Source organism: Myotis lucifugus, unplaced genomic scaffold (genome assembly GCF_000147115.1).
Source record: "Myotis lucifugus unplaced genomic scaffold, Myoluc2.0 scaffold_7, whole genome shotgun sequence".
Taxonomy (NCBI): domain Eukaryota; kingdom Metazoa; phylum Chordata; class Mammalia; order Chiroptera; family Vespertilionidae; genus Myotis; species Myotis lucifugus.
The window spans coordinates 18,558,738-18,585,766 of NW_005871055.1; the positions used below are offsets into that span (position 1 = coordinate 18,558,738).

A 27,029-nucleotide genomic window follows, 5' to 3' on the forward strand; every position below is an offset into this window, starting at 1 on the left:
CCCCCCCCCCCCCCTCTATATATGAGGGCCCCCCCCCCCCCCCCTTTTTAGAAAAAAGTGTCCGAAAATTTTTCCCCCCTAATACCCGCCGGGCCGCCGCGCGTGTGTGTGTATGTGGGTCGCGCGCGCGCTCGCGTTCCCCACAACATGTTAAAATGTGAGGCCACTAAATCATACAGGTTGGTTTCTGTGGTTGTCTTAGACAGCGTGGCATATGGATAAAGACTAAAGGAAAGGTGTTAGATGTAGCCCTAGGTTTTTTTGTTGTGTGTGTGTGTGTGTGTGTGTGTGTGTGTGTGTGTCTTTTTTCATGATAAGAAAGCGTTACTGCAGAACTGTGTATGACTTTGTATGTTTTGCGCTATCTACTGAGGCTAAGAAGCGTTCAAAATGTTAGGGGAAGAAATAAGGAGAGGGGAATCATATATTCAGATAATTAAGAGTAGTTAATTTTTTTATGTTTTGTAAATGCAATTTTTGCTGCAGCAAAGCTTTCCAACAGTTTCCTTTACAATAATCTTTGACATTAAGTAAGGTTCGGTTTTGGAAGGCAAGGCTTAAATCAGGAGCAATCAGCTGACTATTGTATTTAAAGTGGAGTCACAGCAATAGAAAATGTGCTTGCAAGGAGATTTTATGACACCCAGGTATTCTGATTTTTCAACTAAGCCATTATTTTTATTTGGTTTATTGGAAAACTGAAAGGACGCTGCAGCTATAGCAGTGATGCCATGGATTAGATAATGTTTATAGTTTATGCACCTCTTAAATTCACAGAGAAGTTAAAGCTGTTTTTTTTTCTTTTTGCTAGTGTTCAATTCAAAGATAGGATAATATCCGTCCTTGCTTTGTTATATTTACTACTGTTTAAATACAGACCACCTCTTTCTACTTCTTTTTATCCTTTAAATATGTCACCATAAAAATCAGTTGTAAGTTTGGGTAACATTACCACATTGATATAAACAGATTATTTTTAAAACACTAATAGAAATATTATTGAGAGTTTTAATTTTAATCAGCTGCAAATAGGAGGTTAGTACCTGTCTTCTTTAGTTTTCTCTTTTAAAAGAAAAGAGGTGAGATCTCAAAATATGTTAGTATTTTAGCAGGTACTGTATTTCTTCTATAACTTTATTTCTGTAAATTTAAAAGAACACATTTAAAGTGTTTTTCCAGTTTTCACCAAACCAATACCAATTTTACTTTAAAAGATGCGCTATTTGGTTATTTTAACATCTGTTTACATGCTTATTTAATACATTTTAACGTGATAAGAGGCAATAGAGCCCTCGCAAGCTGGAAACGGATTTTAATGGGTTTGGAATCTGCAGCAATACCAATGTCTGCTAGATCAGTCCTTAACAGATGGGGTTCTATAGATACACAGTAGATTAAGAAATGAAGTGAAATATTTCTTTTGAGGTAAAACAAGACATTTAACTCTCTTCAGTGCAATGAAAATCTGCCATGAAGTCTCATATGCAAACATTATTGTAGAGATTAACTTTACTTGTACTATTAAGGTTTAGATTATTCAGAAATAAGTTAGTACTGAAATGGTATATCCCCAAATCTACTTAGCACCTTGTAACTGCATTGATTTTTGGAATAAACAAAGTTAGGTTTAAAATTTCTTTGTATGTGTTTAAAGAATGCAATGAATCTTTAAATGGAACTTTTGGGGAAAACAAATGACAAAAGGATCTACTTGCTAATTAAGTTAATTATATTGATTGTGGAATACATATTGGTCATATGAAGGGTCATATTTCTTTAATAGTAGTTTTAGGTCTTTATCTTTCCAATATACTCATGATGAAAATGTCATGTGAAAACTTAAGCTGATTCTGAAAATATTTGGAAATCTTAGGAATTTAAAAAATAATTATCAAACTTAATTCTATTTGTTTAATAAGTACAATCCAGTAAAATCCATTTAGGGCACTCAGTGACTTGTTAAGATTGAAAACCCCTAAAGTGGGGTTATCTCTAAAGTGAGTGGTGTTTTTTTTTGAAATCTTAATTTAAAACATTAAATAAAAATGATAGGTGGGATAGAATAATATCTATCACAGTGACCTTTATGACAGAAAAGAGAAAAACTAGTGAAAATTAAAAACAAGAGAGTTTCTGCCTTAAACAGTATCCTTTTCTCAGTCACCTCTGTCAAAATATTTTCTTTCTATTTTTTCCCTGTACATTCTTTATATATAATATGAGACTACAAATACTTGGTTTTTAGGTGCTATTTCTCACCTGTCTTGCCAAAGAATTAAAAGTTTTGCAGAGTAAAGTTTAGGCATGCAGCAAAATATAGGACTTCTTCAAACACAGCTGTGGCTATAATTTTTTGCTTCTATTTGCCTAAGGTAGAAATGTGTTTTCATTACTCACATTGTGGGTGTTTGTTGAAAAATTTCTATGTAAATAGAAAAAAATGAATAATTTCCATTGTAGATGGATATATTTTGTATAATGATATTATCACTGACTTAAAACATTCATATATGGGGTGGGTGGATAGCATCTGAAAGATGAGTACATTAGTTTGTAAATGACATTACTTGAGAGCATATTGTCAAGGATTTTGCATTGTAGCTTTACTAATGAAAGAAAAACTGATCATCAACAAACTTTGGTTTAGAGAGGAATTATTTAATGGGACAGTATAAGCGCATTTATAGAAAAAAATTTATTGGCTGTTTTAGTTATAAAGCAGGTATACTACTTAATTCATTGCTTCCTTAACATGTTTTTATAAGATTTTTCCTTCCTTGAGGTAAATGCTATGTAAATATAATGTGTTTTTTGTTTATAACATGAAAGTTTATTTTTATCAAAAATTTTAATATGAGCATATTTCTAGAAAAGATAAAATAGAGAATTAATATTTACTTAATGAAAGAATGCACAATAGGGATTTTTTGAATAGCTATCTATAATTCTATAGCATTTAATTTGTAGATATTTCCCCCCATGAATTACAGTGTGATATATCAGTGTATCCTTAATTGTAGAAAATGATCATTTTTTTCACATTTAAGTAGCACATTGTATATTGTATTGAAAATATAACAAGATACTTTCAGGGGATTTTGTGGGCTAAGTTCCTCTTTTTTGGCATATTGATCATATATTTTGGTAAAAAGAAATTTCTAAGTTATTCTTCTATAATTGAATGTGACAGTAACTTTTATTCCTTGGAGTTTATTTGAAGCTTGATAATCAGAATAATTTCCAATTAAAATGTATTTAAAATTTTACAAACAAAAGGTATGTTCTGCATTTGAACTAAATTTATTTTAAAAATATGAAGCATTTTAGAATCATAGTCCTTAATACTAATAAAACCACATTTATTTATATTAAAATAATTTTTTGCATTTTAATTTATGTTGACATGTAAGCTTTTCATATTAACTTGAATTATATTTTATTCTTGCTATTGGGTGTTGAAAATTAAATTAAAATGCATATGTAATTATTGAACTTTCAGAATCTTGAGTTCTTAGGTTTTCCACAGAAATATTAATTCCATCATATAATGACACTAAAGTAGCAAATACTAGCCAGTCTTTAGTCAAGTTACATTAATTTTAAATAAGTACTTTGTATATTGCTAGTTAGTTTTTGGCAAATATGATGCTATTAATTAAATGTATCTCTAGGACCTTTCTGCTTTTGCTATATTTTCTCCAACACAATGTAAAGAAATTTATTGGTTCTAGCAGACCCACCCCCCATATTGGTTCACTGATATAGCTGTATTATACTAGTAAAATTCAGTCGTCCATCTTTTTGACTATTTAAATATTATTTTGCCTAAGTTTTATAGGTTTTTCATTTCTTGCCTATACGTCTCATATTTTATCAATTGTCAGTATATCTCCTTATATGAACACTTGGAGTGCGGGAAACGAGTTAAGTCGGCTCGCGTGAATTGCGCGTACTCCGCGGGAGCCGTCTTTAACTCCGTTCATATAGATTTGCGGTGGAGTGCGGGAAACGTGTAAACTCGGGCCGATTGTAACTGCGTATTACCAAATATTTGTTTGTAATCCACCCTTTTGGTGGATGGAACAAAACCAAAAGACAGAGCCATCTTATATTTTGGCGGGAAATTCACCCGCACTCCAAGTGTGAAGATATACCTGTCACTCTCTGGTATTATGGTTTACAGGTGGTTCCCCTCCTATGCTGTGAACTCCAAGAGGGCAGGAACCTATCTTATATAATATTTATTCTTTGTATTTCTGAGTCTTGGATAAGTTAATGCATTTTGAGTATGCAGGATAACATTATTAGGTGGAAGATCAGTTTCTGAAATTCTGTTCAGTTGTAGGAACCAGACCCAAGATCCTTAAATAAATTAGACTCATGTCAAATTAATATATTGTTTATTCCTATGACTAGAAATGTGTGTGGAATATGTATGATGTTATTTATGTAGTCATTATTATATATGTAAGTGTTATTTTAAACTGGTATCCTGCAATAAGTAAGAATCTGATAAAAACTTTTCAGTAAACCTATGTTTGTCAAATATATAAGCACATAATGAAGATTGTGTTATTATTAATGAAGAATACATAGTGCATTGAATAGAAATTTAAAAAATGATGGTTAGCATTTGTCATATTACCAGGAATAGTGGATATCTCTTATTTTTGTCTATCTAGCATAATGGTAATGTAATGGGGAGCCACAGGGTCAGTCACAGGACTTGTGCTGGAACTCCTGTTGGCACTGCTGAACAAGTCAACTCATTCCATAGTTGGCGATGCCTGTGTTAGAATTTGACCAAAAGTGAATCTAAGAGCAAGAAATGTGTGTGTGATTCTGCTTGAGAACCTGAAGTTCTCTGTGCCTATATTAACCCTTTGCACTCCGAACCATTCTGGACATTGGCTACCAGCTACTCGACGCTACTTTGCGGCGGAAACGTGCATTTACAGACCCTCGTATTATTTAGTATAATTTTGGAACCAAGTAACGTATTATAATGATATTGGACTTATATGAATTGGGTGACATCGAGGAATGTATATTTGCAAAAAAAACAATATTTTATTGTTTATAATTTTGTACAGTATGATAAGTTTTGTAACACTCCCCAATATGCATTGCAGGCTGATTAGTGCATGTTTGACAGTAATAAGTGGTTTGACGCCTGCCACCAGGTGTTTTCCTGTTAGAACACACAATGCAGTCCCATTTTCTTTGTCCCACATTGGGAATATGTAGTTTATTGTTTAATCCGACACAAAACCCGCTGACATTTCTTGTATATATCTTAGTAATTTTACGATATTTTGATTTAATTTCTTGTGCCATTTCAAGATAAAACTTCAGGGAAACATGCATGTCTCAAAAAGTTGCGTTGAAATAACTCAATTCCCTGTAATCACTAATAAACTGCAATGTCCCCTGAGAGGGGACATCCGAGTGATATGCTAGAATTCCGATGTCCCCTGAGAGGGGACAGCGGAGTGCAAAGGGTTAATTATTGTGTAACCATTAAATTTTCTCTTTTAAAGCTTATTATTATTGTTGCGATTAGCTTGAAGTCTATTTAAATTGGGTTTTTGTTACTTATAAAGGGAAAAGATCCTTAGAAGTGTAGACATTAGTAACTGGAAATGGGACATTGTAAGGAACAGACCTTAAAGGTTGAAATAGAATGCAAGGCAGTGAGGATGTTGCTTTCTCTACCAATTCCTCTTAAGGAATTATAGAGCAGCTGTTTTAAATTGTCACCTGTGTTATCTTTGCTCATGAAACTATTGAGACTGGAACTTTAGTGATAATAGAGTGTTTTGGGCATGTCTAGGGGCCTTTGATGATGCCTTATAAGAGGAATTAGCTTTGGTCCAAGCTGGCATGCCTGAAATCATAGAGGGAAGAGAATATTGTCTTTCCAACTAAGAGAGGCCCCTTCTGTCCTTAGACACCATCCACAATAGTAGAGAATCAGAATACATACCAAGAACCTTGAAGGTTGAAAAGCCCCAATTTTCGATGAGTTTAAATTAGAACCAGGTAAAGTTCTGTTTTATAAGCTTCTCCCAAGCATCTCATGTATATTTCCAGACTCCTGACCAGAGTAACAATCCAGTTACTAAAGAGCTTTAAAAGAGGGTGCAACTAGGGAATAGGTGCTAGAATAGCTGTGCCTGGTTACACAGCTTATTGTTTCACATTGCTTCCCAGAAAATAATTAAGCTGAGGGCTAAGGGGATGAGTCCTGTGAAGGCCTGTTGCTTTGAGACTAAATATTGCTATGAAACTGGAAAGGTGGCAATCTAGATTCATATACTGTATCCTGACAAGATCTCTGGCTTTGTTTGCTAATTTAACCAGTTGCCTGAAGTAAATTGACCAAAAGCTTATTAAGCTTTTAGGGAAACTATTTCCAGGATAACCTCAAGCCTGGTAAACAAAGGCCTGTATTCTTATATTTCAAAGGCAGTTCTCGGTAAGAGGAAGTTGGCTGGTAAAGCAGTACAACTACTAAAAGGAATATCTAAGGCCATAGAAGGTAATGGATAAGAGAGGTCTTCTGAGATAGTAATAATGAGTACTTCCAAATTGACTGACCAAGGAACTCCATTGCCAGGACAAGGAATTTTTGCTACTCTGACTATTAATGTATGGTCGGTCTGTGCTTTGAATCAGTGACGATGGTTTGTTTTACCCTTTTCACTCTTTTAAGTAGGAATTAAGTTCTTTTACCATTATATATTAATTACTAGTGACCCGGTGCATGGATTCCTGCACATTGAAAGGAAATTAATTAGAAGGTGGCCGGTGGGGTGGGACTGGGTGAGATGGGCTGGACACGCCTGGAGCCAATCTCCTGAGGTCCCTCCCTGGCTGGCTGCACCTAGGGTGGTGCCATGGCTCCAAGGGCCTCTGTGGAGTGAGTGGAATCCCTCTGGCAGGTGGGGTTCCTCGGCCTGGCCTGCGGGGATCAGGCTGAAACCGGCTCTCCGACATCCCCGAGGGATCCCGGAGTGTGAGAGGGCACTCTGCAAAGTTGCTGTCATACAGGGTGTGGAACGCAGACACAAGTGTGCAGTAAACCAGATTCAGGGCCGATAGTGCCCCAGCAACAATATAACCCATGGCCAAAGGTGGAATCGCAGGGCCCCACAAGGAATCGGGTTCCCTCCTCTCTGGTTTCTGGGTGCGTCACCTGAGAACTGCCACTGCCAAGTCACTGCAGCTTGGCAGTTCCTGCGTTGAGCGTCTGCCCCGTGGTGATCAGTGCATGTCATAACTACCGGTTGGACGGACACTTAGCATATTAGCCTTTTATATATATAGATAATTATGTATATAAAATTACATAGCTATATTGTCAGATTATTAGGTACTACCCAAAAGAATTTAGATCTGACCAATTGCTCCTAGCTCAAAGATTTTTCTTTGTCTCTCCTCCTTCCCCTGGTGAGATGATGAGTGTGTTTTTTGTTGTGCCTAAGATAGTAATATTGCTAAACGGGGAGTTTAAAACGTGTTACATATATGGAAAGAAGTGAGTTTCTAAGGTGGATGAGCAGCCAAGGACTAGAATGTTTCAGATTTCTGTTGGTTTTAACTGCATAGAATCCATTGTTTCTGATGCTAACAGTTCTAGACTTTTTGATACTCCTTTGGGGAGTCATTCCTTTTTAATTCTTGTTTACATGGTTTGGGATTTCCCTGAATTCCTTTCTGCTTTCCTGGACCAGAAACAGAAACTGGACCTGGCCTATCAATAAAAGATATTGGTTAAAAATTTAGCTGCACATCTGAGACAGCATGATAACTTTTTTCATTCTGCTAGAGAAAAAAAGGATGCTCATCACTAGAGTTGCTAAGATGTTAGAATGTAAGTTTAGATTTCATTGGCAATCTGCCACAATTAATGCAGAGTATGCTTGAGAATGAAGTTAGCATAGAGGCAACTAGAACCAAGAGATAGATTGACAGTGGTATTTTTGGAGCCTTTCAAGTCAATTATATCCCCAGACTTTTCAGTGTATTAAGCTAATGCGTTTCCTGTTTTGTTTAAGATAGTTTGAGTTGGGTTGTATTCATTTCACCCCCATGATTCTGTTACCGGTAAGGGGACCTGGCCCTGAGAGGGTCTGTCTAGGGCTGGTTGGTTGTGTGTGGGTTCTTGACTTCGGCAGGAAAAATTTCACAACACGAGTCTGTGTGACCATGAAGAAACATTTATTAAAGCTGGGGACTGTGAAACAAGAACGGGCTTAGCATAGAAGAAGCAACAGGAGAGCCTAGGCTGGTCTGCCCTAGATTCCTGGGAAGTCAGAGAAAATGGGGCCTTGGGATCAGGTTCAGGTGTTAGCCTGGGATGAGCTGCTGCTGCCCATTGCTCCTCTGGTTGCAAGCCTGCTGGGGTCCTTTAGGATTTAGGAGATGCATGCCTGTGGGGGAAGAAGTGGGAGAAGAAGAGGGAGGGAATGGCGGGGACTGCTCCCCAGAGGGAGAGATTACACTAGGTCGTTTGTCTTGAGGCTTTATCTCTTTCTTACTGGCGGGAATCTTAGGGGAGGTCTCAGGAGAGGGTTTCAACAGAATATTCATCAGTTTTCTAGGTGTGCTCCTCAGGGTCATGGTCTGCACTGATTGGTCAGTGTCAGGGCAGGGGGTCATTAGTCATTGTAGCTGGTTCTAGTGTTGCCCACCTGTTTTGATGCTTTTCTGGGTCTGGAGCAGATGTACAACTGAGGCCTAGATTTATTTTTAGGGAGGTGACCTTCTGTAAATTGCTCTGTCATATTGTTTAGCTGTCTCAGTTTTCCTATTTCACTGTCCTGCCTCAATTCCTGATTAATATTCTGAATTAATTTTTAAAAAAATATTGGGTATTATGTATTACAGGACAAATAATAAGAAAAAAATTAACTTGGCAAAGGACTTGATATATTTCAAGAAAGAAGAAATATATATTGCTAGTTAATGCAAAATTACCCTTCACTAAATAATAGTGAGGTACCATGAATAAGAAGAAAATTACCATTAAATTAAAAAGAAAACCATCATTGTTTTCTAGGCATGCTTAAATAACCCTAAATGATGTTATTGGAAGGGTAAATGTTAATAGCTGTTCTGAATGACATTTTAACAATATGTATCCAGGTTTTTGACATCAGTCCTTAGTTCTTTAGACTAAGGAAGAGTTTATCTGTGGACAATTATAGGGGTTAAATGTAGTTTTGTGATATAAGAGTTGGCAAAAACCTAAATCTTCAACAGTAGGAAAGGTTAAATAAATTATTTTACATTCATGTTATGGAATATCATACAGTCATTAAAACTTTATGTGCCTCAGTTTCATTAGGTGTAAAAGGGGATATTTACCTTAAGGTTTTTGTACAGATTAAATGAATCTATATGTATATACAGATATATATATATATATATATATATATATATATATATATATATAATTTTAATAGTTTATTGATTTTTAGAGAGAGCAGGAGGGAGAGGGAGAAACATTGATGTGAGAGCATAACATCGTTGGGCTGCCTTCTGTACGCCCCCTACTGGGGATCAAGACTGTAACCTGGGCATGTGCCCTGACCTGGAATTGAACTTGCAGCCTCCTGGTATACTGATAGATGCCCAACCAACTGAGCCACACCGGGCAGAACCTTTAACCCTCACCCGAGGATATGTTTTTATTAATTTTTAGAGAGAGAGAGAAACATCAATGTGAGAAACATTGATCAGTTGCCTTCCATACATACTCTGACTGGGAATCGAACCTGCAACCTTTTGGTATATGGGATGATGCTCTAACCAACTGAGCTACTGGCCAAGGCATAAATTAGTATCTTTTAAAATGCCTGGTACAAAGCTAACTTTATTTAGTGCTTACTATAGTTTTTTTAAATTTTATTCTTATCCTAACCCTGGAGATAATCTGATCAGAGAAAAAACATCTATTTAAAACTGAGCTATTCTCTTTTAGCTTGGAGTACCTGAGCCTGGTAAACCTGTCAGAGAACAGATCTCAGGTATCCACAGATCATGATCTCCTGTTAAACATAGGTCTGTTCCCCTGAATCTTGCATAGTCTTTAACAGTGCATTGGGTCATTTTTCCTAATTTCTTATTTTGAGTGAAGTGGATGGAAAACTGGAGAAAGGATAGATAGGAGGTTATTCAAGTTCCTTTGCCAGGAATCTCTTCCATCTCTTCCCTTAAATGGCTGAATTTCACATGAAGACCTAGTAGGACATGAATGATGATCCTAGGTAAATAATACCTCCCTCTGGGAGCATTAGCTTGAATATTTAGAAGACTATTTGAATAACAAGCCTAAGGGACAAGTTAGAGGAATAACAACGATTTTGTGATCACTTGTTTTAGAAAATATTAGCCTATATTTCAGTAGCTCTTAACTGTTTACAGTTCATTTGTGAAATTACTCTTCATTAACTAATCCTCAGAATAACCTTCTTTCAGATACCATTCCTTCTCTGCAGATTTGGAAACAAAGGCTGTATGAAATGTCAAGTAGTTACACAAGGTTATCTAGGTATTAAGTTGGAAGAGTTCGGACTCAGGCCTTCAGATTCAAAAGATGGAGTCTTTCCCATTATTAATTGAAATGTTTATCCAGTACTTAGAAATTATCCCAAAGGCCAGTTTTATGTGAAGAGATGTTAGAAGAGAAGGGACCAGCCAGCCTCAGTGAGTTGATTCTGTGGTAGGGAATGCTAACTATAGAGGGGTTCAGGACAAGATGTTCACAGGAAATAAAAATGAATGCAGGACAGTTTGATGGATTTGAACACAAAAGTGATTTAGCAAGCCCAGCTGGTGTGGTTCAGTGGTTGAGTGTCAACCCATGAACCAGGAGGTCACGATTCCATTCCTGGTGAGGGCACATGCCGGGCTTCGGCCTGGATCCCCAGTAGGGGCTGTGCAGGAGGCCTCTGATCGATGATTCTCTCTCATCATTGATGTTTTTATCTCTCTCTCCCTTTCCCTTCCTCTCTCTAAAATCAGTAATAAAAAAATAAAAATATATATTTTTAAAGTGATGTATCAAGAAATATAAACTATGGGCCCAGTACACAAATTCATGCACCTTGAAAGGAACTGTGGGCACAGGAGTAGGTCTCAGTCCATCCTATGCGCCCCCACCTGGCCCCTCCCACCGTGGCCCCGGTCCCCTGTCTGCCTGCAGCCCTGCTCCTGCCGCCCTGTTCGCAACCACTGATATCACGGAGCGATTGGGGCTGGTGCCAGGTCGCCCCTCAGGAGCAGGGGGAGGGGAGAAGCCCTCAGGGGTGATTGGGGCCTGTAGCCACCGGGTACCCGCTGACGGTGCTGACCGATTGGGGCCAGCACCAGGTGCCAGCTGTGGGGCGGCTGTGGCACAGGCAGCGGGTGTGAGCGGGGCCGGCGCTGGCTGCAGGTGTAAGCGCCGGGTGGGACTGCGGCGAGTGGGAGCAAAGAATTTTCAGTAACCACCAGAGGCTCGCCCCGAAGACAGCGACTGACGCCCTGCCTTGGTCTGGTGCCCCCACTCACCTGTTCCACCATCCTGTCTCTGCCAATGCCTGCCATGTTCCATGCTCTACCACCTGCTGCTGACGCCCGCCATGTTCCGTGCGCATATCCCTGGTGGTCAGTGCACGTCATAGCAACCGGTTGTTCGATTGTTCCACCGTTGGGTCTATTTGCATATTAGGGTTTTTCTATATAGATTGCTTTTCTGATGGAGTCAGATAGTTCTTGTAGAGCTCTTTCATTTTTGTTTATGCTGAGGTCTCTCTCTTTTTCCCTCTTTGACATTTCTTATTTCCTGTCTTTGATATCACTAATTCTTTCCTCCATCTGGTTGGCTCTGTTTTCTTTTCTCAGTAGTTCACTCTTAATTTCCTTAATTGCATGCTTCATTTCTAGGATTTCTGATTGGTTTTTTAAAGTTTCAAATCTTTTTGGTAAAATACTCGTTTTGTTCATTGAATTGTTTTCTGAATGCATTGAACTGCCTGTCTGTATTTCTTGCATCTCATTGAGTATTTTTAGAACTGCAGTCTTGTAATCTCTGTCATTTATTTCACATATGTTTATGTGTTCCAGCTTGCTTTCTGGGGATTTTTCATTTTCTTTCTGATTATCCTCGTAACAGTGGTTATTGATGGTATTTGCTGCTGTCCTTTGCCTAGGCGATTTTATCTGTCTATATTAATGGCCATTGGCAGTTTCCTCTGAAGAGATCTTTCTCCTCTTTTCCAATAGATGGTGCTGAATTGCAAGATTTTTTACCTCTTTGATCTTCCAGTCTTGATCTCCACGTCTTCCATAAGGCAGTAATGCTGGGCTCCTTTGGATTGGGGTTTGTTTTGCCCTCACCATATTGGTGACCTCTGATCTGTGTGGGGTCCTGCCCCAAGCCCCCACGTGGGGATCTGGGAAACAGCAGCTCTATTGCACTAGCTCTTGGTTTACAGGTGATATGCTCCTCAACCTGAGTCCAAGGTTAACGGGAGGTGAATTTTTAGGAGTCCATGTCATGGCAGTGCTCTGTGGTTCTGTTTCTTTGAAACACCACTGCAGAACTGACAGTGGAGAGCCACAGGGCAGAACCCTGTGCTCTGTTCCTCCAGGCTGAAGGAAGCGCTTGCTACTGCAGGCTTCCTCCTCTCTTCAGGCCATGATGTGAGCTCCAAGCTGTAGGGCTTTGCTATAGGTCCTTTGCACTTTCCTCCTTTCTCATTTCCCGTTTACTCTAAGTCAGGGGTCCTCAAACTACGGCCCGCGGGCCACATGCAAATACAAATATTGTATTTGTTCCGTTTTGTTTTTTTACTTCAAAATAAGATATGTGCAGTGTGCATAGGAATTTGTTCATAGTTTTTTTTAAAACTATAGTCCGGCCCTCCAACGGTCTGAGGGACAGTGAACTGGCCCCCTGTTTAAAAAGTTTGAGGACCTCTGCTCTAAGTTGTCCAGCTTTAGATGTTTCAGTGCACTGTTTCTCAGGCGTGCCTATGTATTGAACAGGTAATTCTTTGTTGAATAATAGTTGGTAAACTTGTTGAAATTTCAGGGGGAGAAGCCAAGGTTATTTCTCACGCCACCATTCCTCTGCCATCCTAACTTATTTTAAGAGTGGGTGAAGTAGTTGTGAGGAACCATTTTTGTCTGTGGAAGTATGTTGAGCAAATAGATTTTAGTCAGATTTTCTGGGTTTTTAAATTAATTATATTGGGCTTTTTTTTATTCCAGAAATAATGTTTAATAATGTTTAGTGACCCATACTCATGACAAACTGTCATTTGGAATGACAACTGTATCCAATTACATTGAAAAATTATGCTGCCAAAATCTGAATAAATTGAAGATGACTTCTTATAAAATATGAGATCTAGACATTTACAATAGTGATTATAGTTCCAATGAGAGTGGTTGGGGTTTTGGACCAATATGATCTCATTTTACCTTAATTACCTCTTCAAATGTTCTGTCTCCCAATACAGTTAGAATTTGAGGTTCTGAGGGCTAGTATTTTTGTGTGTGCGGGGAGGTGGGGAGTTAGGAGGGACCAGCCCCCATATAGTCTCTTTAAATATGACAGAAAAACACCAATCCAAGGTTTATTGGGTTTAATAAGTTTACTCCTTCAGTTCCTATTTGCAGCACCCAATATTCCTTTGAAATACGAGATAGACCCACAGTGGCTGGAAGTAAATTTTAGAACTTCAGAATTTAAGTTCAGGTTCTCTGAGCATTCTGTGTTGCAGTGTCACTTATCCAAAATTGGTACCTCCCTGTAGTTGGGGAACTTGAAACATACCAGTGAAAAAAAGCTTTTTTCCCCTTCAAGAAAAAGGAAAATCACTCCTTAACACTCAGCAGGTATGGCTATGAGGTTTTTCCTCCTGTCCCATCTCTTCAGGTTTAGTTTTTGCAGTGGAAGAAGAGAGACCAAAAATCCAACCTGAGTTACAAGAAACAGACAGGGATGGCTATAAAAGGGAGTGACCAAAAGCAACTGAGATACTCCTTTACCTCCCACATGGAATATATGTGCTTCACAGAAACACAACAGGTCCACAAAATACAAAAGCTAGAATTTCAAAATCCATTCATCCAAGGGTGGTGAAAGGCAGGAAGAAGAAGTGGGAAGGTAAATAGCATGGGGAGAAAAAGTATTCAGATCAGTCCAGGCATAGGGGCTGGCAAATGCTAGGAAAGACCTGCAGAAAAACTTGTCCTTTCAGACTCACAGGTGTTGAAAATCCACATATTGGTGTTAGGAAGGTTGTGTCTTACTGGCACGCACCAGAGACAAAAAATCCAATTCCTCAGAAGGGAATATGCAGAGGGCCCTTGGCAGAGTTGGTCCTGCCTTTCCTGGCAGGGGAGATGAACAAGGAAAGAGCTGCAGAACCTCCTTCCAATCCCACTCATCTCCTCTGGATAGCAGATGACTCAGTGGCCTGAAGTAGCCTTCAGTTTGGCAGGAGATGAAAGCGGTGGAGGGAACTTCTCTGCAGAGGTTGAGGTACTCAGAGCAGACTAGGTAGACCATCTTGTGGAAGTCTTTTGCTTAAGAGAACCACCAAGGAGATGAGGCACAACAAAGGTAAGCTTTGCCAGGGGTCTTTGCTTCATTGGCACTGACAACAAATAAAGGAAAGAGGATAGAGAAGAGGCAGGCATTGATAATGTATGACGACTGCATTGCTGTGAGAGCAAACTAAATCGGAAGTTAGTAAGGCCAATTCCTCTCTATGTTTGACAATTGCTGGTGCATTTCAATTCCTTTATTGAACCCTTGATACTTAAATCAGTATAGTGAGTTGAGAAAGGACATATGCAGGAGACTAACCAGCTGACCAACAAGGTGGATGGGAAAATGACTCACAAACATCCCTTGGATGAGGAAAAGAGCCTGAAGCAGAAGGTTTGAAGAGCACGTCAACAATGATTTTGCTAACACTAGGGAATATGTGAGGTTTCCTCCCAGATACCTTGAATGCCAGGTCAGCTATATCTTAAAGTCAAATGGCATTCACAAACAGGGGGAGCACTCAAAGAGCACTGAAAATTATTGTGAGGGAGAATTCCATCCATGACCAAACATCTCCATGTAGAGACAGATCAGCAGTTACTGACTGAAGTACAGGAATAAACAATGAAACAAGAGGAGACTAAACCAGAATACCCCGCCATTTTAAGCACAGCACTGGAGAAATTCTACCAAGAATATGTGGCTCACTCTCTTGTTTCCTCTTTATACTCTCGACTCTCCTCTGTGCCAGGGTAGGACACTACCTGCCCTTTTTTGACACTGCTCCTCTTTTGCTGAACTCAAGCATCAAGATGGTACAAATTCCCCAGGTAGAGTCTTTGGTTCCCCTGGGAAGGCTCTGGAGAAAGGTTTGACACTGCCAGCCATCTCTTCACCTCCCAAACTACCAACTATATAGAGGAGAGAGAAGCATCCTAAGATATTTCATTATGAAGAACCCGGCAGCTCCATTGCTGGGCTCTGGTCTGGCCCCTCACCCGCAGAGGGCCACTCCGATCCTCCTCACCCAACTGTGAGCTGACGCCTACCTGGACGATCCTAGGGCTGAGGCCACTGCGCCTGCACTGTGAGGGTTAGCATTTTAACATGAGTTTTGGAGGTACACAGCAGGTCTTAAGTGAAAATAAGGATAAAATAAGTGGTGGTGATAAAACTATGAGATCTATTTATAGTGTTCCACATAAATTTCCTTTAAAATTTACACTGTTTTTCATTACATAAACCCCTGACTTTCTTAATTTGAATTATTTTATTCTTTTCCTTTCTTCTACTTTCTCCTTTCCTCTCTCATGTTTTTATTCTCATACTAGAGGCCCGGTGAACGAAATTCATGCGGGGTGTGGGGGGGGGTGGGTGTGTGTGTCCCTCAGCCGAGCCTGCACCCTCTCCAATCTGGGACCCCTCGAGGGATGTCCGACTGCCCGTTTAGGCCCGGCCCTGGTGGGATCAGGCCTAAACGGGCAGTCATGTATCCCTCTCACAATCCAGGACTGCTGGCTCCCAACTGCTTGCCTGCCTGCCTGATTGCCCCTAACCTCTCCCCTGTTAGCCTGATCGACGCTTAATTGCTCCCCTGCCAACCCGATTGCCCCTAACTGCCCTCCCCTGCAAGCCTGGTCGCCCCTAACTGCCCTCCCCTGCTGGCCCGGTCACCCCTAACTGCCCTCCCCTGCCAGCCTCGTCGCCCCCAACTGCCCTCCCCTGCTGGCCTGGTCACTTCTAACTTCCCTCCCTTGGCAGCCCGATTGCCCCCAACTGCCCTCCCCTGCTGGCCCGGTCACCCCTAACTGCCCTCCCCTGCTGGCCCGGTCAACCCTAACTGCCCTCCCTTGGCAGCCCGATTGCCCCCAATTGCCCTCCCCTGCTGGCCTGGTCGCCCCCAACTGCCCTCTCCTGCCAGCCTGGTCGCCCCTAACTGCCCTCCCCTGCTGGCCTGGTCGCCCCTAACTGCCCTCCCCTGCTGGCCTGGTCACCCCTAACTGCCCTCCCCTGCAGGCCTGGTCACCCCTAACTGCCCTCCCCTGCCAGCCTGGTCGCCCCTAACTGCCCTCCCCTGCTGGCCCGGACACCCCTAACTGCCCTCCCTTGGCAACCCGATTGCCCCTAACTGCCCTTCATTGCCAGCCTGGTTGCCCCCAACTGCCCGCCCCTGCAGGCCTGGGTCTCCCCTAACTGCCCTCCTCTGCTGGCCATCTTGTGTCCACATGGGGGTGCACATCTTGTATGTTGGAGTGATGGTCAATTTGCATATTACTCTTTTATTAGATAGGATGCCTTCATCTGTGCATCCAAAGGCATTACTTATTTAATGGTGTCACTAAGCCCAAATAGTTTTGACTCTTTTCTTTAGCTAATTACAAGTGTTATTTTTATATCTGCTACAATGTTGGTAGAAAATCAATGTCTTCACTCTCCTTCAATAATAACAATAAGGATAATAATAATGAACCTCTGTTTAGCTCATGAAGCACCAGGTAGCCATTGTGCTAAGTCAGCTATTTTCATCTGAAGACACACATAAACTAATTACTAAAATTCTGGGGCACACCAAAAAATGTTCTAATTTTTGCTGATATGACAAAAAATAGATATAATTCTTATTGATTTACAAAAAAAAAAAATAATAATAGTAACTGCCTACTCTTTTTGCTCCAAAGTGACTTTTAAAAAAATCAAGTGCCTATATTTGTATATAAGGATTTCTGATACCAAGAATTAATAAATCAGACACAACCTTATTATGTGCTGTGACCAATAAGATGTAACACTATTATATGATCTCTATATTTATGGTTCAAACGAGGGCATTCATACCCGATGGCTGTTGTCATTTTTTTTTTATTTGGCAATCTAAGGAAAAAGAGGTTAGTGCTCCTGACTAATTAGTCAGATATTGGATATTTTAAAACTTTTGTGGCACACTGGTTGAAAATCTTTGTGCTAAGTGCTTTACATGCATTAAATCTCACCAGAGTCCTGTGAAGTTAGGTAGTGATGAGGAAACTAAGGATTAAAGGTGTAAATAATATTTTCAAGATTTTATAGGTAATATGCATTGTTAGGTTTCAAACAGAGGCAGTATTTGCTATGCTTATTGCCTCTATTTTAGAAATATTAAGAATTTAATTTGCTGCTATCTTAAATTCTAACTATAGTCTCATTGAAATTAAGATATGGAAATAGCATCATGTGTTCATAGCTTCTGTGGTAACTTTGCCAAGAATTTAGCACACTTAACTTTGGATATTTAAATTTATTGAAGTTTTGATTCTTAATCCCTTAGAAGTCTATTTACTAGACTTCTAAGCTAGTCATTCAGTATTTCCTCTCCACTTAGCATATAGCACGAAGTTCAGTGGCATGATTTATATTGCATGTCATCATCTGCCCCTGCCTCTCTGGTGACAGTTTATTTCGCCATAAGCTGTACATTCTCTTGTCATAATAAACTAGTATTTTTACTTTCAGGAATTTAACATACTCTTATGGCTCTGAGGTGTTGCACATGTTTTTTAGGGTTGTTTAGGAACTATATTATTGATCATCTATTGAGACAATATCTAATGTATGTTTGTGTGTGTGTGTGTGTTTTTTTTTTTTTATTATTATTTTTTTTGTCTCTGTACTATTCAGTGATAATGGGGCCCAAAAGATAATTACTGCTTCTGGACCAAAAAGGAGATATTCACAGGCTGATGTGGGCTACCTTGAAGAAAATCTGTACATACCTACTTGTATCTGACCAAGTGTATTTTTATTTCTGTTTGTTTATTTATTTTGATTTTGGAGAGGAAGGGGGAGGGAGAGACAGATAGAAACATCAATTTTGAGAGAGAATCATTGATTGACTGCCTCCTGCATGCCCCCCAGTGAGAATCCAGCCCACAATATGGGCATGTTCCCTGATCGGGAATCGAACTGTGATCTTTTGGTTCATAGGTCGACACTCAACTACTGAGCCGCACCAGCCAGGCTAAACAACTGTATTTTAAATGGGAGGCAACAGGAGAGGGGCAGGGTTGTGAAGGAGGAGCAGGGGAAGACCATTAACTAGGTTACCAGGTAGATAGACATTTGATCCCACCTCGGTCAAGGTAACACTGGAACATAGTAGAGATATTGGACTGGGAAAATGACTGTTGTGAGTAGCTTCTGAATGCTCCACAGCAGTGCCCAAAGTAGAGGACTCATCATAGCAGTGTTCTAGGGATGACTTGCCTAGAAATCTAGCACTGTGTATTTGGAGAGTTGTGGTTGTCTATTAAGATTTTAGAGTATAGTTCAGCAACATTCTTGGATGATCTTAAACCCTGAAAAATTTCTAAATACCTAATGGAGAGGAGAAGGAGATTAATTTTAAACATTTATTTCTAGGTAGTGGTTGGGATCTCAAGTGTCCAAACCTAGTGATAGTATGCTGGGACATAGTAGGATTGAAAAGATGATTCTTTTCTAAAAATTTCAAATTCTATTAAGAGACCAATGTGTAAATTAAAAATTACTAAATATCCCTAGCCAGTTTGGCTCAGTTTTTAGAGCATCGGCCCTTGGACTGAAGGGTCTCTGGTTCAATTCTAGTCAAGGTCACGTACCTAGGTTGCAGGCTTGATCCCCAGCCCAGGTCAGGGTGTGTTCTGGTGGCAACCAATCAATGTTTCTCTCTCTCTGTCTCTCCCCCTTCTTTCTTCTCTCGTTCTGAAAAAATGAATGGAAAAAAATATACTTGGGTGAAGATTAACAACAAAAAATATACTAAATAGTGTGATCAGGCCTTTGTGGTTTCACTTACTTGAATTCAAATCCTGGCACTGCTTTTTTTCTCTTGTGATCTAGAGTAAAAATATGTATTAGAATATGATATCACAAAGGAGATGATAAATTATTTGCAGGAGTCAGAAAAGACCTTCAGATGGAGGATTCTCTTGAGATTGGCTTTGAAGAGTAAGCAGAAGTTTATGGAGTAGGCAGGATGGAGCAAGGGCATTCCAGTACTGGAAGTTTGAATTGGTACAGTATATTTAAAATAGTATCTCCTTCTAGGAGTGTTTTTCTCTTTCAAAAAATCGGTACTTAGTCTTTAGGATTTAGCTTAAGCTTCTGTCATTTTCATTTTTTCTTGTATCCATTAGCACCTTGTAAATACATTAATCTCAACAATCTTAGGAGTCACATTTTTGAAATGCATTGTGGTTTGCAAAACTGCAATTTGCAAAATCAAGGTCTCTAGACACTAAGGGGTAGGGAGAAGAAAAGAAATAAAAACAATGACTTAATCATGTATATATTTATATATAAGTACATAAAGAAAGTTCTGGAAACAGCTGTTACCAAAACAAACCAGAATCACTTGTTGCTTGTTTGCACCAAATATAATGTAACTAGAGGCCCAGTGCACGACATTCGTGCACTGGAGGGTATGGGGGTCCCTTAGCCTGACCTGCACCCTTTCCAATCTGGGAGCCCTCAGGGGAGCCCTCTCCAATCTGGGAGTTTCTGTCTGTCTTTGCAATCATATGAGAGAATTGTCTGAGACCCCAACTCAGTTTGGTTTGTTGCTCACAGAATAATAGAGACATTTTTTTTTTCTTTGCTTCATTGGTGGAGATCTGGAAGTTTTAGGATATCTTCCCTTTAATTTTTCCTAGACACTCTGATTTTACTTATATCTCTCACCTTTGCTTTCCCTCCATCCCCCACCACAATAGTAGCTTGCTCCAGGCTTGCTTTGCTCTAGTGCAGTGGTTCTCAACCTTCTGGTCCTTTAAATACAGTTCCTCATGTTGTGACCCAATCATAAAATTATTTTCGTTGCTACTTCATAACTGTAATGTTGCTACTGTTATGAATCATAATGTAAATAGTTGATATGCAGGATGGTAGTAGGCGACCCCTGTGAAAGGGTCGTTCGACTGCCAAAGGGGTTGCGACCCACAGGTTGAGAACCGCTGCTCTAGTGTCTAAGAGATCTGTCTGCCACCAGAACTATGATTCCCAGCATTCCTGGTGTTCCCTGCACTCTTGGTTTTCCCTTCCTGCTCTGTCTCCTTCCAATAGCCTCCCACTTTGCCAAGTCCTCCAAGCCACCAGCTCTCCCTCTTTGCTCTCTGTTTGGCGGCTTGGGAAGCCAAGTTCCCCAAGCTGCTCCACTCTCCGCTGGCTCTCCCGCTCTGCTCTCCGCCCAGTGGCCTGGGGGGAGTGACCGAGGGAGCCACGTCCCCCCAAGCCGTCGGCTCTCCCGCTCTGCTCTCTGCACGGCACCTGTGTATGCAAATTAACCCACCATATTTGTTGGGTTAATTTGCATACTCACTCCTGATTTGCTGGTGAGTGTAGCGGAGGGACGGTCAATTTACGTGTTTCTCTTTTATTATACTAGAAGCCCGGTGCACAAAAATTTGTGCACTCGGGAGGGAGAGGGGGTCCCTCAGCCCGGCCTGTGCCCTCTCGCAGTCTGGGACCCCTCGGGAGATAACGACCTGCTGGCTTAGGCCTGCTCCCTGGTGGCAGAGGGCAGGCCCAATCCCTAGGTGCAGCCCCTGGTCGGGCTCAGAGCAGGGCCGATTGGGGAGTTGGGGTGTCGCCCCCTGTCATGCACAGAGTAGGGAGGATCGGGAGGTTGCGATGCCACCCCTAGTCACGCTCAGGGTAGGGCCGATTGGAGGGTTGGGGCACCGCCCCCTGTCACACTCAAGGCAGGGTCGATAGGGAGGTTGCAGCACCACCCCCTGTCACGCACAGAGCAGGGCCGATCAGGGGGTTGGGGCGCTGCGCCCTGTCATGCACAGAGCAGGGTCCATCAGGGGGGTTGGGGCTCCATACCCTGTCACGCACAGAGCAGGGCTGATCAGGGGGTTGGGGAGCTCCCCCCTGTCACTCACAGAGTAGGGCCAATAGGGGAGTTGGGGCACCACCCCCTGTCACACACAGAGCAGGGTCGATCAGGGGGTTGGGGTGCCGCCACTGTCACACTCAGGGCAGGGCCGATGGGGAGGTTATGGCTCTACCCTGTCACACACAGAGCAGGGCCCGTGGAGGGGGGGGGGTTTGGGGTGCCACACCCTGTCACACACAGAGCAGGGCCCATGGGGGGGCGGTGGTTGGGGCGCTGCACCCTGTCACACACAGAGCCGCAGGGCGATCAAGGGCTTGGGGAGCTCCCCCCTATCAGGCACAGAGCAGGGCTGATCAGGGGGTTGGGGCGCCTTCCCCTGTCATGAACAGAGCAGGGCAGATAGGGAGGTTGTGGCCCCGCCTCCTGTCACACACAGAGCCGCAGGGTGATCAGGGGGCTTGGTCGCTGCCCCCTGTCACGCTGATCCCGGTGCCGGGAGGCCTCGCTGCTCCGCTGATCCTGGTGCTTGGAGGCATATTACCCTTTTACTATATAGGATAGAGGCCTGGTGCACGGGTGGGGGCCGGCTGGTTTGCCCTGAAGGGTGTCCTGGATCAGGGTGGGGGGTCCCCACTGGGGTGCCTGGCCAGCCTGGATGAGGGGCTGAGGGCCGTTTTCAGGCTGGCGGGTGCCTGAAGCTCCCAACCTGTCCTTTTTTTCTTTTTTTTAAATTCTGGGCCAGCTTTAGCTCTGAGGCCTCGGCTGTATTTGAAACAATGTTGCGGTCCGGCTGGCTGAAGCCTGGCTGATTGAAAGCAGGTTTCTGGGGTTTTGTTTAGCTTCTATATTTGTTACAATGTTTCTTAGAGAGCAGCTGAGAGGCCGGCAGCAGCAGGCGGGGAACCTGGCTTCCTCCGTCACTGGAGCAAGCAAGCCTCCCTGTTCGCTTTAAGCTGCCTGGCTGCCGGCCGCCTTCTTGGTTGGCAGTTAATTTGCATATCTCAGTGATTAGCCAATGGGAAGGGTAGCGGCCGTACGGCTAATTACCATGTTTCTCTTTTATTAGATAGGATAGGATAGTAGTTAGAAGTTTTGGTTAGGTATGCTGTTAGGCTGTTGAGAGTGTTACTATTTAATAAGAACTTTTGGTGGGGAGAGAAAAAGCACTATTACATTAAATGTACACATTAATTATGGGTTATATGTGATTTCAGAAATGTTAAAACGTGAAAAATATTTCTTAGAATAAAGGAAATACAGCATTCTCAATTAATAAAATAACTCCATGACATAGGCATTTCTGTCCCATTATACACATGAGAAAAGTGAAGGTGAGTGAATTTGAAACTAAGGACTTTGGGCAATGTGGAGCAAGAAGTTTTGAACGAGTGAAGCAATATGTTCATTCCATGTAAGTTGGTATTCTCTTCCCCTTTCAGTATTTTTGTGTGTGTGTTTCTCTCCTGAAACAACAGGATTGGTCAAAGAGGACAGCTTGTTTAGTGGTTAAATATAGTATATGATCATGGGTGCTTTCTTTAGTGCCAGCTTGTACCTGCTCCTTTTAGGCCATTTGTAGCCATTTATAACTATGAACTAATGTACTTCACTTTCAGTATTTAGAGTTATGAGTTAATGTGTAAAATGCTATTTGAGTCAAATTAATTTTTGTATCCTGGTTTTCTATAAAGAGGTTGGCCTTTGTGGTATGTCTAATATGAATTCATATCTTGGGTCTGCCTTTTCTTTGGTTTGTGACTGACCTTGAGCCAAGTATTACATCGTTGAACCTCTGTTTCTCTTTCTTTATAATTCCATCTCTATATCTATATCCTTCATATATGTATGAATATATATTCATATGTATATAAATATATAGATGAAAGCAAAATAAAGGATATTGTATTTTGTTTTATTTCTCTAAAGGGAAATGTGTATATGAATTATATATATGACCGATCATTATATTACTATTTCTGCTACTATTCTGAATGTTGATTTAGCACACTGCTATTCAAAATGTGGACAACAGATCAGGTTGCATATTTGTGAAATGTTTGTTGGTCCTGGTCTAAGATGAGATAAGGAGCTTGTGCCAGAATGTAAATCAGTTTTGTCAATAAACACACTTTTTATTTCAAATAACTTATTTTTCTTGATGAAGGAAACAGTATGTTGATTCATGTTGTAATTCAGTCTCCTAGTGGCTGGTTCCTTGAGCAGCATGAAGTAACCTGAGAGTACTTTTGGGGTACATTTTGAACAAAGCTTATTTTAATTCCCGTTACTTTTTTTCAGTTGTGGTGTTAGAAAGGTTTGCTATTGTGAGTGAAAGGAATATTGATTTTAGTCTTGGATTTTAATCTTGTCTTTGTTACTAATTGGGCAATTCATTTAAGTCTTCTGGACCTTATTTTGTCTAACTTAAAATAAAGATTGGGTTAAATGATATCTATGGTCCTTTTAGACTTTAACATACTAATAATTTATGATTTGTAAAAAGTATCTTTTATCTTTCTTTTTCTTTTTTTAAGAAGCAGAGCATAGTCTGATATTAAAGTAGATGATAGGATACTCTGGGATAGAAACATGCTTTAAGAAGCTTTTTCAGTGGAAATAGTTTTTTTTTAAGCTTCTATCTACCAGATACCAAGAAGTTCGTTCTAAAGATAAAATGATTAAGAAACTGTTTTTTATTCATAAGTGGTAATCTTCTAGGGGGAGATAGATGTTTAAGTTTTTCTTTTATATACAGGGTGGTGCAAAAGTAGGTTTACAGTTGTTTGTAAACTAATACAATATTTATAAATAATACAATAATCCTATATAATAAAAGGATAATATGCAAATTGACCCTAACAGCGGAACGACTGGGAATGATCAATTGCTAAGATGCGTACTGACCACCAGGGGGCAGACGCTCAATGCAGGAGATGCCCCCTGGTGGTCAGTGCTCTCCCACAGAGGGAGCTCTGCTCAGCCACAAGCTGGGCTGACGGCTGCGAGTGCAGCGGCGGTGGCGGGAGCCTCTCCCGCCTCCTCAGCAGTGCTAAGGATGTCCGACTGTGGCTTAGGTGGGGAGCGGGTCTAAGCCGTCAGTTGGACATCCCCCGAGGGCTCCCAGTCTGCCAGAGGGATGTCTGACTGCTAGCTTCCGCCCAATCACCCAGGAAGTGGGCCTAAGCTGGCAGGTGGACATCTCCTGAGTGGTCCCGGACTGCGAGAGGGCGAAAGCCTGGCTGAGGGACCCCCCCTCCCCCGAGTGCACAGATTTTTGTGCACCGGGCCTCTAGTCCTATCTAATAAAAGAGAAACATGGTAATTAGCCGTACCTCCGCTACCCTTCCCATTGGCTAATCAGGGTGATATGCAAATTAACTGCCAGCCAAGATGGCGGCCGGCAGCCAGACAGCTTGAAGCTAACAGGAGGCTTGCTTGCTCCAGTGACAGAGGAAGCCAACGTTCCCCACCTGTGGCTGCCGGCCTCTGAGCTTGCAGTTTGAAACATTGTTACAAATATAGAAGCTAAACAAAACCCCAGAAACCTGCTTTCAGCCAGCCGGGATCTCAGAGCTGGAGTTGAAACAGTGTTTCGATTATAGAACCCAAACAAACCAGATACCTGCTTTCAGCAGCCGAGGCCTCAGAGCTGGAGCCAAGCCTCAGAGCTAAAGCTGGCCCAGAATAAAAAGAAAAAAAGGAGCGGTTGGGAGTTTCAGTCACCCGCCAGCCGAAAACGGCCCTTAGCCCCTCACCCAGACTGGCCAGGCACCCCAGTGGGGACCCCCACGCTGAAGGGGGTGTGACCAGCTGCAAACAGCCATCAGCCCCTCACCCAGGCTGGCCAGGCACCCAAGCGGGACCCCCACCCTGATCCAGGACACCCTTCAGGGCAAACCAGCTGGCCCCCACCTGTGCACCAGGCCTCTATCCTATATAGTAAAAGGGTAATATGCCTCTCAGCACCGGGATCAGCGGAGCCGTGAGGCCTCCCGACACTGGGATCAGCGTGACAGGGGGCAGCGCCCAAACCCCCTGATCGCCCTGCGGCTCTGTGTGTGATAGGGGGTGGGGCCACAACCTCCCTATCCTCCCTGCTCTGTTCTTGACAGGGGAAGGCGCCCCAACCCCCTGATCAGCCCTGCTCTGTGCCTGATAGGGGAAAGCTCCCCAACCCCCTGATCACCCTGCGGCTCTGTGTGTGACAGTGGCGGCGCCCCAACCCCCTGATCGGCCCTGCTCTGTGGGTGATAGAGGGCGGCGTCCCAACCCACCCCCCACGGGCCCTGCTCTGTGTGTGACAGGGTAGAGCCATAACCTCCCCATCGGCCCTGCCCTGAGTGTGACAGGGTGCGGCGCCCCAACCCCCTGATCTGCCCTGCTGTGTGTGAGAGTGGGCGGTTCCCCAACTCCCCTATCGGCCCCACTCTGTGAGTGACAGAGGGGAGCTCCATAACCCCCTGATCGGCCCTGCTCTGTGCGTGACGGGGGGGAGCTCCCCAACCCCCTGATCTACCCTGCTCTGCGCGTGACAGGGGGTGGTGCCTCAACCTCCCCATTGACCCTGCCTTGAGTGTGACAGGGGGCGGTGCCCCAACCCCCCAATCGGCCCTACCCTGAGCGTGACTAGGGGTGGCATCGCAACCTCCCGATCCGCCCTGCTCTGTGCATGACAGGGGGCGGCGCCCCAACTCCCCAATCTGCCCTGCTCTGAGCCCAACCAGGCGCTGCACCTAGGGATTGGGCCTGCCCTCTGCCACCCGGGAGCAGGCCTAAGCCAGCAGGTCGTTATCTCCCGAGGGGTCCCAGACTGCGAGAGGGCACAGGCCGGGCTGAGGGACCCTCCCTCCCCCCAGAGTGCACAAATTTTTGTGCACCGGGCCTCTAGTATCTACACTAATAAAAGAGAAAAATGGTAATTGGCGTACGACCGCTACCCTTCCCATTGGCTAATCAGCATATCCTTATGCAAATTAACTGTCAGCCAAGATGGCGGCCGGCAGCCAGGCAGTTGGAAGCAAACATGAGGCTTGCTTGCTCCAGTGACTGCAGACTCCAACGTTCCCCGCCTGACTTGCCGGCCTCTGAGCTGGCAGTTTGAAACATTCTAACAAATATAGCCGGCTGGGATCTCAGAGCTGAAGTTATACATTGTTTCGATTATAGAACGGCAAACAAACCAGCAGCGGAAGCCTCAGAGCTAGAGCCAGAGCTAAAGCTGGCCCAGAAGAAAAAAAGAAAAGAAAAAAAGGAGCAGTTGGGTGCTTCCCGCCAGCCTGAAAGCAGTCAAAACCGCCAGCCTGAAAGCAGCCCTCAGCCCCTCACCCAGACTGGCCAGGCACCCCAGTGGGGACCCCCACCCTGATCCAGGACACCCTTCAGGGCAAACCAGCTGGGCCCCAGGCCTCTATCCTATATAGTAAAAGGGTAATATGCCTCCCAGTACCGGGATCAGCGGAGCCACAAGGCCTCCTGGCACCAGATCAGCATGACAGGGTGCAGTGCCCAAACCCCCTGATCGCTCTGCGGCTCTGTGTATGACAGGGTGTGGCGTCCCAACCCCCTGATCAGCCCTGCTCTGTGTGTGACAGGGGGTGGCGCCCCAACCCCCCCCCCCCACGGGCC

General features: G+C 42.8%; 1 protein-coding gene and 1 pseudogene across 1 annotated transcript in view; one reads left to right on the forward strand and one right to left on the reverse strand.

Annotated features, from left to right (window-relative positions):
• NBEA (neurobeachin) overlaps positions 1–27,029 on the forward strand; it is a 928,080-nt gene that overhangs the window by 1,014 nt on the left and 900,037 nt on the right. The window lies entirely within an intron of this gene.
• The window catches only part of LOC102418615, a 58,649-nt pseudogene continuing 46,207 nt past the window's right edge, over positions 14,588–27,029 (reverse strand).